General features: G+C 41.4%; 1 protein-coding gene across 1 annotated transcript in view; it reads left to right on the forward strand.

Annotated features, from left to right (window-relative positions):
• Window positions 1–2,515: 2,515 nt before the first annotated feature.
• MRLN (myoregulin) overlaps window positions 2,516–12,876 on the forward strand; it is a 28,736-nt gene continuing 18,375 nt past the window's right edge. The window contains exon 1 of the mRNA XM_077770148.1: window positions 2,516–2,567. The gene's annotated coding sequence lies outside the window, so the exon portion shown is untranslated. The remainder of the gene's footprint in view (window positions 2,568–12,876) is intronic.

The following is a 12,876-nucleotide window of genomic DNA, read 5'->3' on the forward strand; positions in this document are numbered from 1 at the left end:
AAATAGAAAAACATTCCATGTTCATGGATTGGAAGAATAAATATTGTTAGTGTCAATACTACCCAAAGCAATCTACACATTCAATGCAATCCCAATCAAAATTGCACCAGCATTCTTCTCAAAGCTAGAACAAACAATCCCAAAATTTGTATGGAACCACAAAAGACCCGAATAGCCAAAGCAAAATTGAAGAAGAAAACCAAAGCAGGAGGCATCACAATCCCAGACAGTAGTGTCTACTACAAAGCTGTAATCATCAAGACAGTACGGTACTGGCACAAAAACAGACACATAGACCAATGGAATAGAATCAAGAACCCAGAATTCACCCACAAATGTATGGCCAACTAATCTTTGACAAAGCAGGAAAGAGTATCCAATGGAAAAAAGACTGTCTCTTTAATAAATGGTGCTGGGAGAACTGGACAACAACATGCAGAAGAATGAAACTAGACCACTTTCTTACACCATACACAAAAATAAACTCAAAATGGATGAAAGACCCAAATGTGAGATAGGAAACCATCAAAACCATAAAGGAGAAAGCAGGCAACAACCTCTTTGACCTCAGCCGCAGCAATTTCTTGCTCAACACATCTCCAAAGACAAGGGAACTAAAAGCAAAAATGAGCTTTTGGGACCTCATCATGATTAAAAAAAAATCTCCTGCACTGCAAAGGAAACAATCAACAAAACTAAAAGGCAACCAACAGAATGGGAAAAGATATTTGCAAATGACATATTGGATAAAGGGTTAGTATTCAAAATCTGTAAAGAACTTACCAAACTCAACACCCAAAAAACAAATAATCCGGTGATGAAATGAGCAGAAGACATGAATAGACACTTTCCAAAGAAGACATCCAGATGACCAACAGACACACAAAACGATGCTCGATGTCACTCATCATCAGGGAAATACAAATCAAAGCCACACTGATATATCACCTCACACCGGTCAGAGTGGCTAAAATTATTAGTCAGGAAACAACAGATGCTGGCAAGGGTGTGGAGAAATGGGAACCCTCTTGCACTGTTGGTGGGAACCAAACTGGGGCAGATGCTCTGGGGAACAGCGTGGAGGTTTCTCAAAAAATTAAAATATAGAACTACCCTATGATCCAAAAATAGTGCTACTAGGAATTTATCCAAAGGATACAGGAGCACTGATTCATAGGGGCACATGTACCCCAATGTTTATAGCAGTACTTTCAACAATAGCCCAATTATGGAAAGAGCCTAAATGTGCATCATCTGATGAATGGATAAAGAAGATATGGTTTGTATATACAATGGAATACAATGGAATGGCAATGAGAAAGAATGAAATCATACCATTTGCAACATGGATGGAACTAGAAGATATGCTAAGTGAAATAATTCAGCCAGAAAAAGATGATATCATATGTTTTCACTCATGTGTGGATCTTGAGAAACTTAACAGAAGACCATGAGGGAAGGGAAGAGGGGAGAAAAAGTTACAGAGAGGAAGGGAGGCAAATCAAAGACACTCTTAAATACAGAGAAAAAACTGAGGGTTGTGGAGGGTAGGGGAGAGGGGAAAGTGAGTGATGGGCATTGAGGAGGGCACTTGTTGGGATGAGCACTGGGTGTTGTATATAAGCAATGAACCAAGGAATCTACCCCAAAATACCAAGGGCACACTTTACACAGTGTTACGTTAGCCAATTTGACAATAATAAATTATATCTTTTTTAAAAAAAGAAAGAAACATGTTGAGAAGTTGCTCTGCACCAAAAACAATTTTATGGGTTTGTGAATGTTGGACTCTGAGCAAATGAATCTATATCCTGGTAAAGTTACATAAGAAAACGTTCTCCCCTTTATTCCTTTTTGGTCTCCATGTACACATTTCCACAAATATAGGGCTCACATGGTGGAGGGCTTTCTTTTTTTGTTGAAAAAGGCCACTCCTCATAGGGGCACATGTACCCCAATGTTCATAGCAGCACTCTCAACAATAGCCAAAACATGGAAAGAACCTAAGTTTCCATCAACGGACGAATGGATCAAGAAGATGTAGTTTATCTATACGATGGAATACTACATGGCAATGAGAAAGAATGAAATCTGGCCATGTGTAGCAACATGGATGGACCTTGAAGGTGTTATGCTTAGCGAAATAAGTCAGGCAGAGAAGGACAAATATCCTATGTTTGCACATATAGGAGGATTAGGAGGAACTTAACGGAGGACCATGGGAGAGAAGAAGGGGGGAAATGGTGGGGGAAAAAGGGAGAGAGGCAAACCATGAGAGACTCTTGAATGCTGAGAACAAACTGAGGACTGATGGGTGTGTGTGGGGGGGAGAGGGGAGATGGGTATGAAGGAGGGCACTTGTGGGGATGAGCACTGGGTGTTATATGGAAACCAACTTGACAATAAACTATTTAAAAAAAAAAAAAGAAAAGAAAAAGAAAAAGGCCACTCCTTGCAGTTGTCCCAGGGTGTTCTATTTTTGTAGTAAAGATATGCTGCTGTTGTTGTGTTTCAGGATGACCTTATGGAACCTTTGGACTTTGAGAGGCCTGGGAGTCCTGAAGAAGGTACATCAGTAATGAGGCTTCTGAGGAATCAGTCTCTACTTAACCAAGTATCAAGTGAGACCCCCTTTAGTATGCCTGAGTTTAAGAATGAGATGAAAGAGAGGAAGTCACTAGGCCTTATTTTACTTTGGCCTTGCAATCTCTTTGTGGAAATATGAGGCTCCACTTTTGAGTGCTTTAATATTGCTGGCCCTTTTCTGTGGCGGGTGTTTGTGACTTATTGGATAGCCTTTAACATTATGCAATGTATAACCCCAGTTTGGGTAGTACGACTGGGCACAAATCAAGGTGGCATGCAGAATAAGGGGTCAGTCCTCTGAAGATCTGTCTCTCAGGTGGGCTTCATACCCAGTTTAACAATTTCGGACCTTTGAAGAAGCTTCTAACTTACTTGTCTCACTAGCCCTAGGTCAGGACTTGAGAGTAGCAATTTAAAAGAATTTTAAATGGCCACATGGATGTGGGCAGCACATTTCTGATACTCTGAACTCCTTCTGTAAAGGGATCATCACCTATTTAGTTTTGGCTGTTAAACCAAATGGTTCAATAAAACTAAATGTAAAGAAATGTGGGATAGAGGAAAACTCTAATTTTCTCTACTCTCCTCCTAACTTCTCCACAAAGGTAAACTTTATCAATTTGACTGGGTTAGAGTGTAGGACAATGACAACTGAGACATGAGCCAGCAAAAGTTGGATTAGATTCTACTGGTACCCAGATTTCCAGGCATTTTCCTAATCTGAGGAAACTTGTCTTCAAATTCCATCCCCTCATCTGAAGAGGTCCTAGATTTCCTTGGTCTTAAAGAAAATACTTCAGAAGACCAATTTGGCTTAGTTAACCAGAGTTGCTTTGCTGAGATGGGAACTATAGCAGCTTGAAGGAAAAAAGGAGAGGTGGTATTTGTAAATCACTTAAAAACCAAGTTCTTTTTTATATGTTACTTAGTCTCTATGTACTTGAAAACAAGTACCTTAAATTGGCATCAAGATATTCAATTGTTAAATAAATTTTACCACCATTTAGAAGACAAGGTACAGGTTACTCATGTTATTGGCCTTTTTTAGGCATTGAGAATCCCTCTAAAGAGGGGAAAAACCTACATTTCAAACCCTGAGCCAGGTTGATCTGAGGTATCTATGAGCCCCTACAAAGTTACATTTTTTTTTGTTTTTGAATGATGCATGGAATTAAGCTTGGATGAGGCCATTTAGGTTTCAGAAGGAAGTTTTAGCCCACATCTAAAGAGGGCATGAGCAACTCATCCATCTTGACCTCTCCAGGTTAATCAGTTTCTGAGAATTTTCCTTCTCTAGGATTTACTGGCTCATCAAATCTGGCAACAAGGAGTCCTAAATGAACAATTCAGTTGATAGAAAGTGTGACTTTTTTTTTTCCCCATCAGAACATACTTTTGTTTTAGTTGCTCATATACATCTTGACAGCATAGGGGAGAGCATTGATGGGCACCTTGACCTGAGCACCTGAGGTCACACACCAGCTCTGACACCTAGACCTTTGGATAGTTGCATAACCACTACGTGTCCATTTCCTCACACTTCCCCACAGATTGTGTAGAACAGATGTGTTCCCATGACACTCTCAGATCAGGGACTTAGAACTTAGGACAAGGAAAGCCTCGACATTTGAGAACGGTTATTATATATTCCTTTGTGGTATGGCGTTACCGCACCAGGATAGCCAGGATACTGAGTTCTGGTGATAGATTTCAATTTGGCCTGGCATATCTCTAAGTTTTTCTTTTCTGAACACACAATTAAAAGAAGACAATTGCTTTCTTCCAAACCCTCTTATTTTCTGTTGGCAGTAGTGGTGTGTGAATGCTGTAAGATTCCGTTCAGGATTCTTCTGAGTAATTTATACTCTCTTAACGAATTGCTTAGATGCTTAATTCTTATTAAGTTCCCCCCTTCAAAAATGTGATAATAGGGGCACCTGGGTGGCTCAGTCGGTTAAGCTTCTGCCTTCGGCTCAGGTCATGATCTCGTGGGTTCATGGGTTTGAGCCCCGCGTGGGACTCTGTGCTGACAGCCAGCTCAGAGCCTGGAGCCTGTTTCAGATTCTGTATCTCCCTCTCTCTCTGACCCTCCCCTGCTCACACTGTCTCTCTTTCTCTCTCAGAAATAATGAATTAAAAAAATTTTTTTATTGTGATGACATATCAGTCCTGAAAACTGAGCAGAACTCTCCACCTCTTGCTGCTGTATCAGCCCTGTAACTTCCCCAATATGTCCAGAAAATGAAACTGGGCCACATGGAGTTGGACGGGTCAGAGACAATGGACAAGAGCTTTTGATTACTGTTCTTTGTCACTTCCTCCCCACTGCCTACCGCCATGTCCAGGCCATTCACATCTCTTTAAAAAATACTGGGCTAATGAAGTTCAGGAAGTTAGCTTCCTGACAAATATTATCAAGGACTGAAGGGCAGTCCTTTGGCTGCATGTTGCCAGTGACCTTCACTCTGGAAGAGCCTTCCTTCAAGAAGCCAGTCTCCCTTCCCTGAACAAAACTGCCCTCACATGGGACCCTGTCCATTCTGCTGTGTAGGAATGTGTACAGGCTCTACTGACTTGAACAGCATCGTCAAAGGGTGTTTGGATCCCAGAGTTTGAAGAGCACCTCCTTCTGCTGCTCTGCAGGTCATGATCTCCCAGTTTGTGGGTTTGAGCCCCATATCATGCTCTGTTAGTTGTGCTGACAGCTTGGAGCCTGTTTTGGATTCTGCGTCTCCCTCTCTCTCTCTCCCCCTCCCCCACTCATGCTCTGTCTCTCTCTGTCTCAAAAATAAATAAACATTAAAAAATAAAAAATAACAAAAATAACAAAAACCCAAACCAACTTCTTGAGGTAAAGTTGGGGGAAAATACTTGAAAAACAGCTTGAGTACATAATTCCAATAGGATTTTTTTAATTATTTAACCTCGACCACAGTTTTAAACTACAAACCTTTTTGAAATTTAGAAAATAAACATTAGAGATCTGTCTGCAAGGATATAAATGGGTATTAGAGGCAAAGTTTCTATAACATTATTTTGCATCAAAATGAATGGAATGAGGGAAATTTGCCAGTGGGAGGTAGCTTGAGGTAAGACACTACTATTGTTTTGGTGTAGTCCCNCAGCCTCCACCCCCACCTTCCTCAGTGCCCAAACTTTACTTGATGGTCCCCCAGGGTTAAGAGCTGTGATGTGCGGGTCAGAAATCTTATCCCTGGAAGGACCCGTTCTCAGATTGCATAGGGACGTGTTGAAAAGTGCATAAACTGGGATCAAGTCTCTTGGCCACTGGCTGGCTCGCTGTGTCCCAGGGCCAATTCTTCAGCATCTCTTGCGTCAAACTCTAGCTCTGGGTCTGACGCATAGGAAGTGTTCACAGACTCCTTGAATTTCTGTGTCTCCATCGCTTCTCAGCCTTTTGGCTAAGATCCAGTGGAATTTCTGTGTCTTACTCACCCAGCTGTCTAAACCAGGAGTCTGGGTGAGTCCTGGACTTCTTGCAGTACCCCCCCCCCCCCACCCCACTGCCCAGTCCCAGCAAGGCACTACATCTTGCCAACCGCACCTGCTGAATGCAATCCTGATGGTCCTTTCCACTCCCGTCCCAGGCCAGTTCCATCCTCATCGCTCCTTAGGCTCTTGTAAGAAATGGTTTCAGAGAAAGACAGATACCATATGTTTTCACTCATATGTGGATCTTGAGAAACTTAACAGAAGACCATGGGGGAGGGGAAGGGGGAAAAAGTTACAGAGAGGGAGGGAGGCAAACCACAAGAGACTCTTAAAGACTGAGAACAAACTGAGGGTTGATGGGGGGTGGGAGAGAGGGGAAAATGGGTGATGGGCATGGAGGAGGGCACTTGTTGGGATGAGCACTGGGTGTTATATGGAAGCCAATTTGACAATAAATTATATTTCTTTTAAAAAAAGAAAAGAAATCGTTTCTTAGCTGCTTTTCTGGCCTCTGGTCCTGATCCACCACCCACTCCTCCTCTTTTCTCTTTCAGGACAAAAGTTGACCATGTCTCTCTCCTGCTGAGAATAGAAGCATTAACCTCCTTTTGCCTATGAGATGAAGTCTTTAACACACTATAAAACTAGCAGGCACGTTCATAGTTCTTCTAAGTATTGCATATGTGTTACTTCACTTACTCCTAGCAACAACTTTACATGAGGATGAGTGTTATGACCTTCAGTTTATGAGGGTCAAATTGAGTCATGGAAAGGGTAAATCACTTACTTGGAGTTAAACTGCTCATATGTGATGAAGCAAAACATCAACGATTTTACAGAGCCTTGCTCAGTCTCAATTTTTAAAAATTTGAGTATAGTTTGCACACAATCTTGGTTTAGTCTCAGGTATACAACATTTGACATCTCTGTATGTTACACTACACTCACCCCGTGTCACTACCATCTGTCAGCATACAACGCTATTACAACGCCACTGACTATATTCCCTATGTTGTGCCTTTTATCCCCATGAATTACTTGTTCCACAACTGGAAGCCTGTCCCTCCCCCTCCCCTTCACCCATTGTGCTGATCCCCCAAACCCTCAAGTCTCAGTTTCATGTCTGGCAGCCTCTGACTTGTTCTTTATCCTCCAGTGATGCAAGCTGCCAGCCACTCTCACCCTGCCCATATCCACTCCCTATCCTCCCCAACCTTCTGCTCCTCTTGAAAGCTCTACCTGGAATGCTCTTTCCCATTGACTCTTTAGCAAGTTCTTACTTCTCCTTTCGGACTTGGCCCTGGCCTCCTTCTTCCATTAGTCAAGTCTTTCTACACCATGCCACCTCTGTGTTGCACACCTCCAAATGTCTGAGATAGGCTGCTTTACGTTAGGAAGAGGACAGACAACAGAAACTACATGTAGGGGTAGTCCTTAGGATCTTATGATTATTTGAAAAAAAGAGGCAAAATGCCCTGGAGCAGAATAGCATGAGCAGTCCAGGAAAGCACAGGGCACTTTGCGGGGAGGTGTATGGGTTGAGTATGGGGTATGCAGAATGTATTCCTAGAGTTACCTCTAGGAACTGCTGTACAGTTCCAGCTGTAACTAGGAACTGAGTGGTGAACGCTGAGGAATTAGGGAAGGGAAAGGTTTTTAGACAGAAGGTACAGCATTTACAAGCTCAGAGTTGAGACAGTGCATGGCAGGTCTGGGGACATGTTTAGTGTGTTTACATACTCATCCCACTCATGGGCTGAGTTCCTTGGGGTTGTCCAACCCCCTCTACCTGCCTCAAGGAGGTTTCAACAGAATCCGACTAGAACCCAAGCACTGTAATCTCTGGACCTCTCTCACCCTGTCTGTCAAATCTAAAGGTCATGCAAGGAGACTGCTAAAGTCCTCAGGATTTTCTGAGATTCTGTGAACCACATAAAGAAAGGAAACCAATTGGAGGGCCTTAGTCTGTGAATTCTCTGAGAGCCCTGGAAATCCAGAAATGATGCTCAGGCCCTGATTTTCACCTTTAGTGAAAAAAAAAAAAAAGGATGAGTAGAAGAAGGTAGTTGAGGCAAACTTGGCCACTACTTACTTTCTCTCCCCCAAAAGGGGAAAGCATCTTGCCGCCATCCCTGGTCTGAGTGTGGGGTCATCGCGAGGCTGGTCAGATATCTGAAGGCCTCTCATAAATGAGATTTCTGAGAGAATGATTTTACAGTGGGCAGACTATATGTAAAAATGGGACTATGACCTACAACCTGCTGTAGCCAGTCCCAGAAGCCAGCCTGCTAGCAATAGTAACAAGTCCAGGAAGCCAAATCATTAGCCCTGTGAGGTCTGTACAGCTGCCCCATGCCTGCATCTTCCAATCAGGGCAGACTTGAAGCCTTCTTTTTTCCATTATAAGACTTTCCCAGTCTTCTGCTTGCCTCTGAGTTTCTGCCAAATGTAAGTGATGGTGGCCGACTCCCTTGCTAGAGCAACTTCTGAATAAATAGCCTTTGCTTATTCTCATTTGGGTGGTTTTCATTCATTTCCACAGACTGAAAGAGGTTCCTTTAAGCTCTGGGTATTCTGTTTATTTTTTTTCCACTTTGGTTTTTTTTTTTAATATTTTTATTTATTTCTAGGAGAGAGAGAGAGAGACAGCGTGAGCAGGGGAGGGTCAGAGAGAGAGGGAGATACAGACTCTGAAATAGGCTCCAGGCTCTGAGCTGGCAGTCAGCACAGAGCCCGACGTGGGGCTCGAACCCACGAACCGTGAGATCATGACCCAAGCGAAAGTCAGATGTTTAACCGACTAAGCCACCCAGGTGCCCCATTTTTTTCCCCCACTTTGGATCCATTTTCCTTTTCGTAGAATATCGGAGAATGTCTTCATCATCTACAAACATTGACCAGGATTGGGCACATTTGTGCTGGAAAGAGCACTATTTTGGATGAGATCAGAGAGAGCACTGGATTCCCACTCTGTCATTGGTTCTGTGACTGTCAGCATGTCCTTTGGCCTTCTTGTATTTCCTTCTTTTTACCTATAAAATGGGACTGAGAAATTATTGTCTGTATAAATTCTGGGACCACACCCATAGTCCTCAAAGTTTTCATTTAATGGTACACCTCTCAGCACTTCTCACTAAGCCCTGTCAAATAGAAACACATCTAGATTAAAGTCTGGAGAGATATTTGGAAAGACTATTGCAATAGGGGATGGGACCAAAAGCGTCTGCACAAAGGTGTGGTCAGGAAAGGCTGTTTTTTATTCTGATCTGGCTCAGGTTTAAAGGGGGTCAGAGTTCAGGGTCCTGTAGGAAGGGGAGAAGCCTGAATTAATTTTGGTCAAGTCATGTTAGACAGTATTTTGTTCAGATTGGTTTGTGGGGACAAACAACTCAGCTAACCATTTTACAACACGAGGAAGGGAAACTTGGACAGTCTGTGTCTGGTTTGGTCTTAGGTAAACAAAGGGGCATCCATTGGTCTTATCTAAGTCACATGGACTGTGGTTCTTTGCAGAAAGCCATTTTGAACCCTAAAGGGTAGGGGGATTTCTTGACTACTATTTTCTAGGAGCATAGGTAAATTTCAACATTATCATTCACTGATGGGTGAATGGATAAACAACATGTGGTATATGCATTTAATAAAATATTATTCAGCCTTAAAAAGGAAGGAGAAACTCTGACATGCTACAATACCCACCCATGAATCCTGAGGACATTGTGGTAAGTAAAATAAGCCAGTCACAAAAAGACAAATACTTTGATTCCACTTCAATGAGGTATCTAGTATAGTCAAAATCATAGGAACAGAAAGTAGCATGGTGGGTACCAGAAATTGGGAGGAAAGGGGAGTGGGGAGTTCTTTTTGAATGAGTATGAAGTTTCAGTTTTTCAAGATGAAAAGAGTTCTGGAGATTGGATGTACAAAAATGTGAATGTACTTAACGTTAACTATACACTTAAAAATAATTATGGTAGTATATTTAATGTGTGTATTTTACTGTAATACAAAAAAAAACCCTTAAAATTCAACATTGTTAGTCCTTTATTTTCTTCAAGATGAACAAATATTCATCATTGAACAGCTCAGGGATGATCTTAAATCTCCTGAGTGGAAAAATCATCTAAAAAATAATCTCCTGAGGCCTCTTATTGGTGTTGTTTCTGCAAAATCCGTTAAATCATCTGATTGACAGGTAGTGGCTACAATCAGTTGATTTAGGATCCTATTGCTCAGGTACCTTAAGAGAGAGATGACCAGAATGAAATAGAGAAATATTAATATGAATAGTTATTTTAGGCAGTGTCAGGGGTTGCACCCTGGGGGTGTCTAGCCCAGTGGATTACAAGAGGCAGGTGGTAATACAGCACTGTTCATTGAATTTGTTGAGACTAAGATGTCAGTGCTCTTGGAAATACTGTTTGTGGTCTTGGTTGTCCCATATATAAGGGCACAGCTGACCTGAGCATTTTACCATTGTTTTGGTAGTCCAGACAGTGCCTTTTCCAAGGAGGAAATCTGGCCCCTGCCTGGGCTGCTGTAGGGATGAGTCCTTTGAGGTCTATAGAGGCTTTAGATTGCAATACTGTCTTAGACACTGGGAGTGGGGGGATGGGGGGTAAGCCAGCTAGAGGGCAACCTAAAGTCCCTGGAAGGATCTGGTCAGTCATATTTTAGATCTCCATGATGTCAAGGCAAGAGAGAGGGAGAAGAATTGGGAATGTTAGTCTGAATGGTTTTAGACAGCTACTGAAGGAAGATAAAAGAATCAAAAATTTAATAAAGTTTGACAATATGTGCAGGATGATAGGCTCTAATCCAATTTATAGGTTTTCATATCCATCAGTTACCTGTGATTTACAAAGAGGCTCAAACTAGCCCAAGAGCAATTATAGGGTCAGAGTCTGATAACCCACAGGTTGTGCTACTGTTTTCCACTGAAATACAAAAGTTCTCTGTACAGTTAACCTTCTTTTGATCAAAGATGATCACAAAAAAGATTATTATTGATCATAAAATAAAGCTAGTCTCATTAGATGACCTGATTATTTACACAGGAGCAGTAAGAATGATGATTTGATGTATAGGCCTTTGTAAGTTTGCTTTGCTGAAAGTTTTCATAAGAAATTTCAGAATGGACTTTAAAAAGCTTCTTAAGGCTAGGAAGCCAAGCCAAGAACTTATAATCAGATTTCACCTTCATTACTCATAGGTTTGGGTGAATTCCTTTCTTCTTGAGGTTCCTCAAATAGCCCATATCCTGGGCCTGCCAGGAAAAGAACATTTTACTGCCCTGTAAGTCTGGGAACCCTGTAAGCTACGTACCATGCTGGTTTCCTCAAGAGGGCTTTGTAAACATTGGGTTGAGAAACTCAACCTTATTTCCTTAAAACTAACTGGTAACACCTAATTCATTGTCAAATAAAACATTCTGGACAAAGCCTTTGTTGTATAACCCATGTTTTCTATTATAACCTATTAAAAAGGAGGTCATATTCTTGTTGAACTTATGCAAATAGTTATATTGCCATGAAAATAAGAATACTCAATAAGAGTTTTCAAAGTCTGGAGGAATCAGATAAGGTGAAAAAGATAAGTGTTTTATTTCCATTTTTTTACAACATAGCCTTCAAAATGGTTATAGATAGCTTAAGAGAAAAGGGTAAGGAATCCCTTATATGCAGAAAACAGAGTATTAAATAATTAGTAAAATTCCCCCCCAAAATCCCAAGTATCCCTCAACAGCTCACTTGGTTCTATGTAATTCCTATTCTGCTCCATCTTGGGTTAACAGTCCTGTGAACCCATTAACTTCTTCATTAGTGCTGAAAATCCTGACTCAGTCCAGTGGTATTGTCTCAAAATTGTTTAAGCGGTGACCTTAGAAGTCTGTGCTCAAGGGTACTTGGCTGAGCCCTTTCCCTCATGGCTCTGAGACCATCTGTTGTCAGAGTCAAAGCATTCTGGGGGTGCCTGGTCAGACTCTTGATCTTGGCTCCAGTCATAATCTCATGGTTCATGAGATCACAACTGTATGGGTCTCTTAGCTGACAGTGTGGAGCCTGCTTGGGATTTTCTCTCTCTCCCTCTCTCTCTGCCCCTTCCCTACTCACGAGTATTCTGCTTCTCTCTCTGTCTCAAAATAAAGAAATAAACCTAAAAAAAGAAAAAGAAAAAGCACTGTGGCCTGTAGCTGATTTACAAACGTGTTCAGGGAAGCACCAGAATAAAACAACAAACTATCTGTAGATCACAAAGGACTTAAAATGGTTGTGGTTAGCTTATTAATGATAACTTTCAAAAGTTCATTAAAAATTCATTTAAAAAAAGTAATGCAGTTGACAAGGAAAGTTGGTTGTTCCAGTGGCAGGCAAAACAAAACAAAATCAATTTAAAATCAAAATGACAAAAAAAAAAGGATTAAAAAATAAGAGGTGATATGATTGTAAAGAAACTTGGCTATTTCCAAAGTAGGAGGGCTTTATTCATTTAGCAGAGACAAAATAAAAGTTTAGTTTTGCATCTGTATAATTTTTTTAAATGTTTTTTTATTTACTTTGAGAGAGAGCATGCAGTGTGCAAGTTGGGGAGTGGGCAGAAAGAGAGGGAGAGAGAGAATCCCAACAATGCTCCATGCTGTCAGCACAGAGCCCAACACAGGGCTCGATCTCATGAGCAGTGAGATCATGACCTGAGCCGAAATCGAGAGTCAGAGGCTTAACTGACTGAGCCACGCAGGCACCCCATCATCAGTATAATATTTGACGCTAAATCTCTTTTAAAGAAAAACTTATAAATAAGCCCATCAAACTTTAGCCAACATTTACCATGACAGAT

The sequence above is a fragment of the Crocuta crocuta genome, unplaced genomic scaffold, assembly GCF_008692635.1.
Source record: "Crocuta crocuta isolate KB4526 unplaced genomic scaffold, BGI_CrCroc_1.0 scaffold46, whole genome shotgun sequence".
NCBI classification, from domain to species: domain Eukaryota; kingdom Metazoa; phylum Chordata; class Mammalia; order Carnivora; family Hyaenidae; genus Crocuta; species Crocuta crocuta.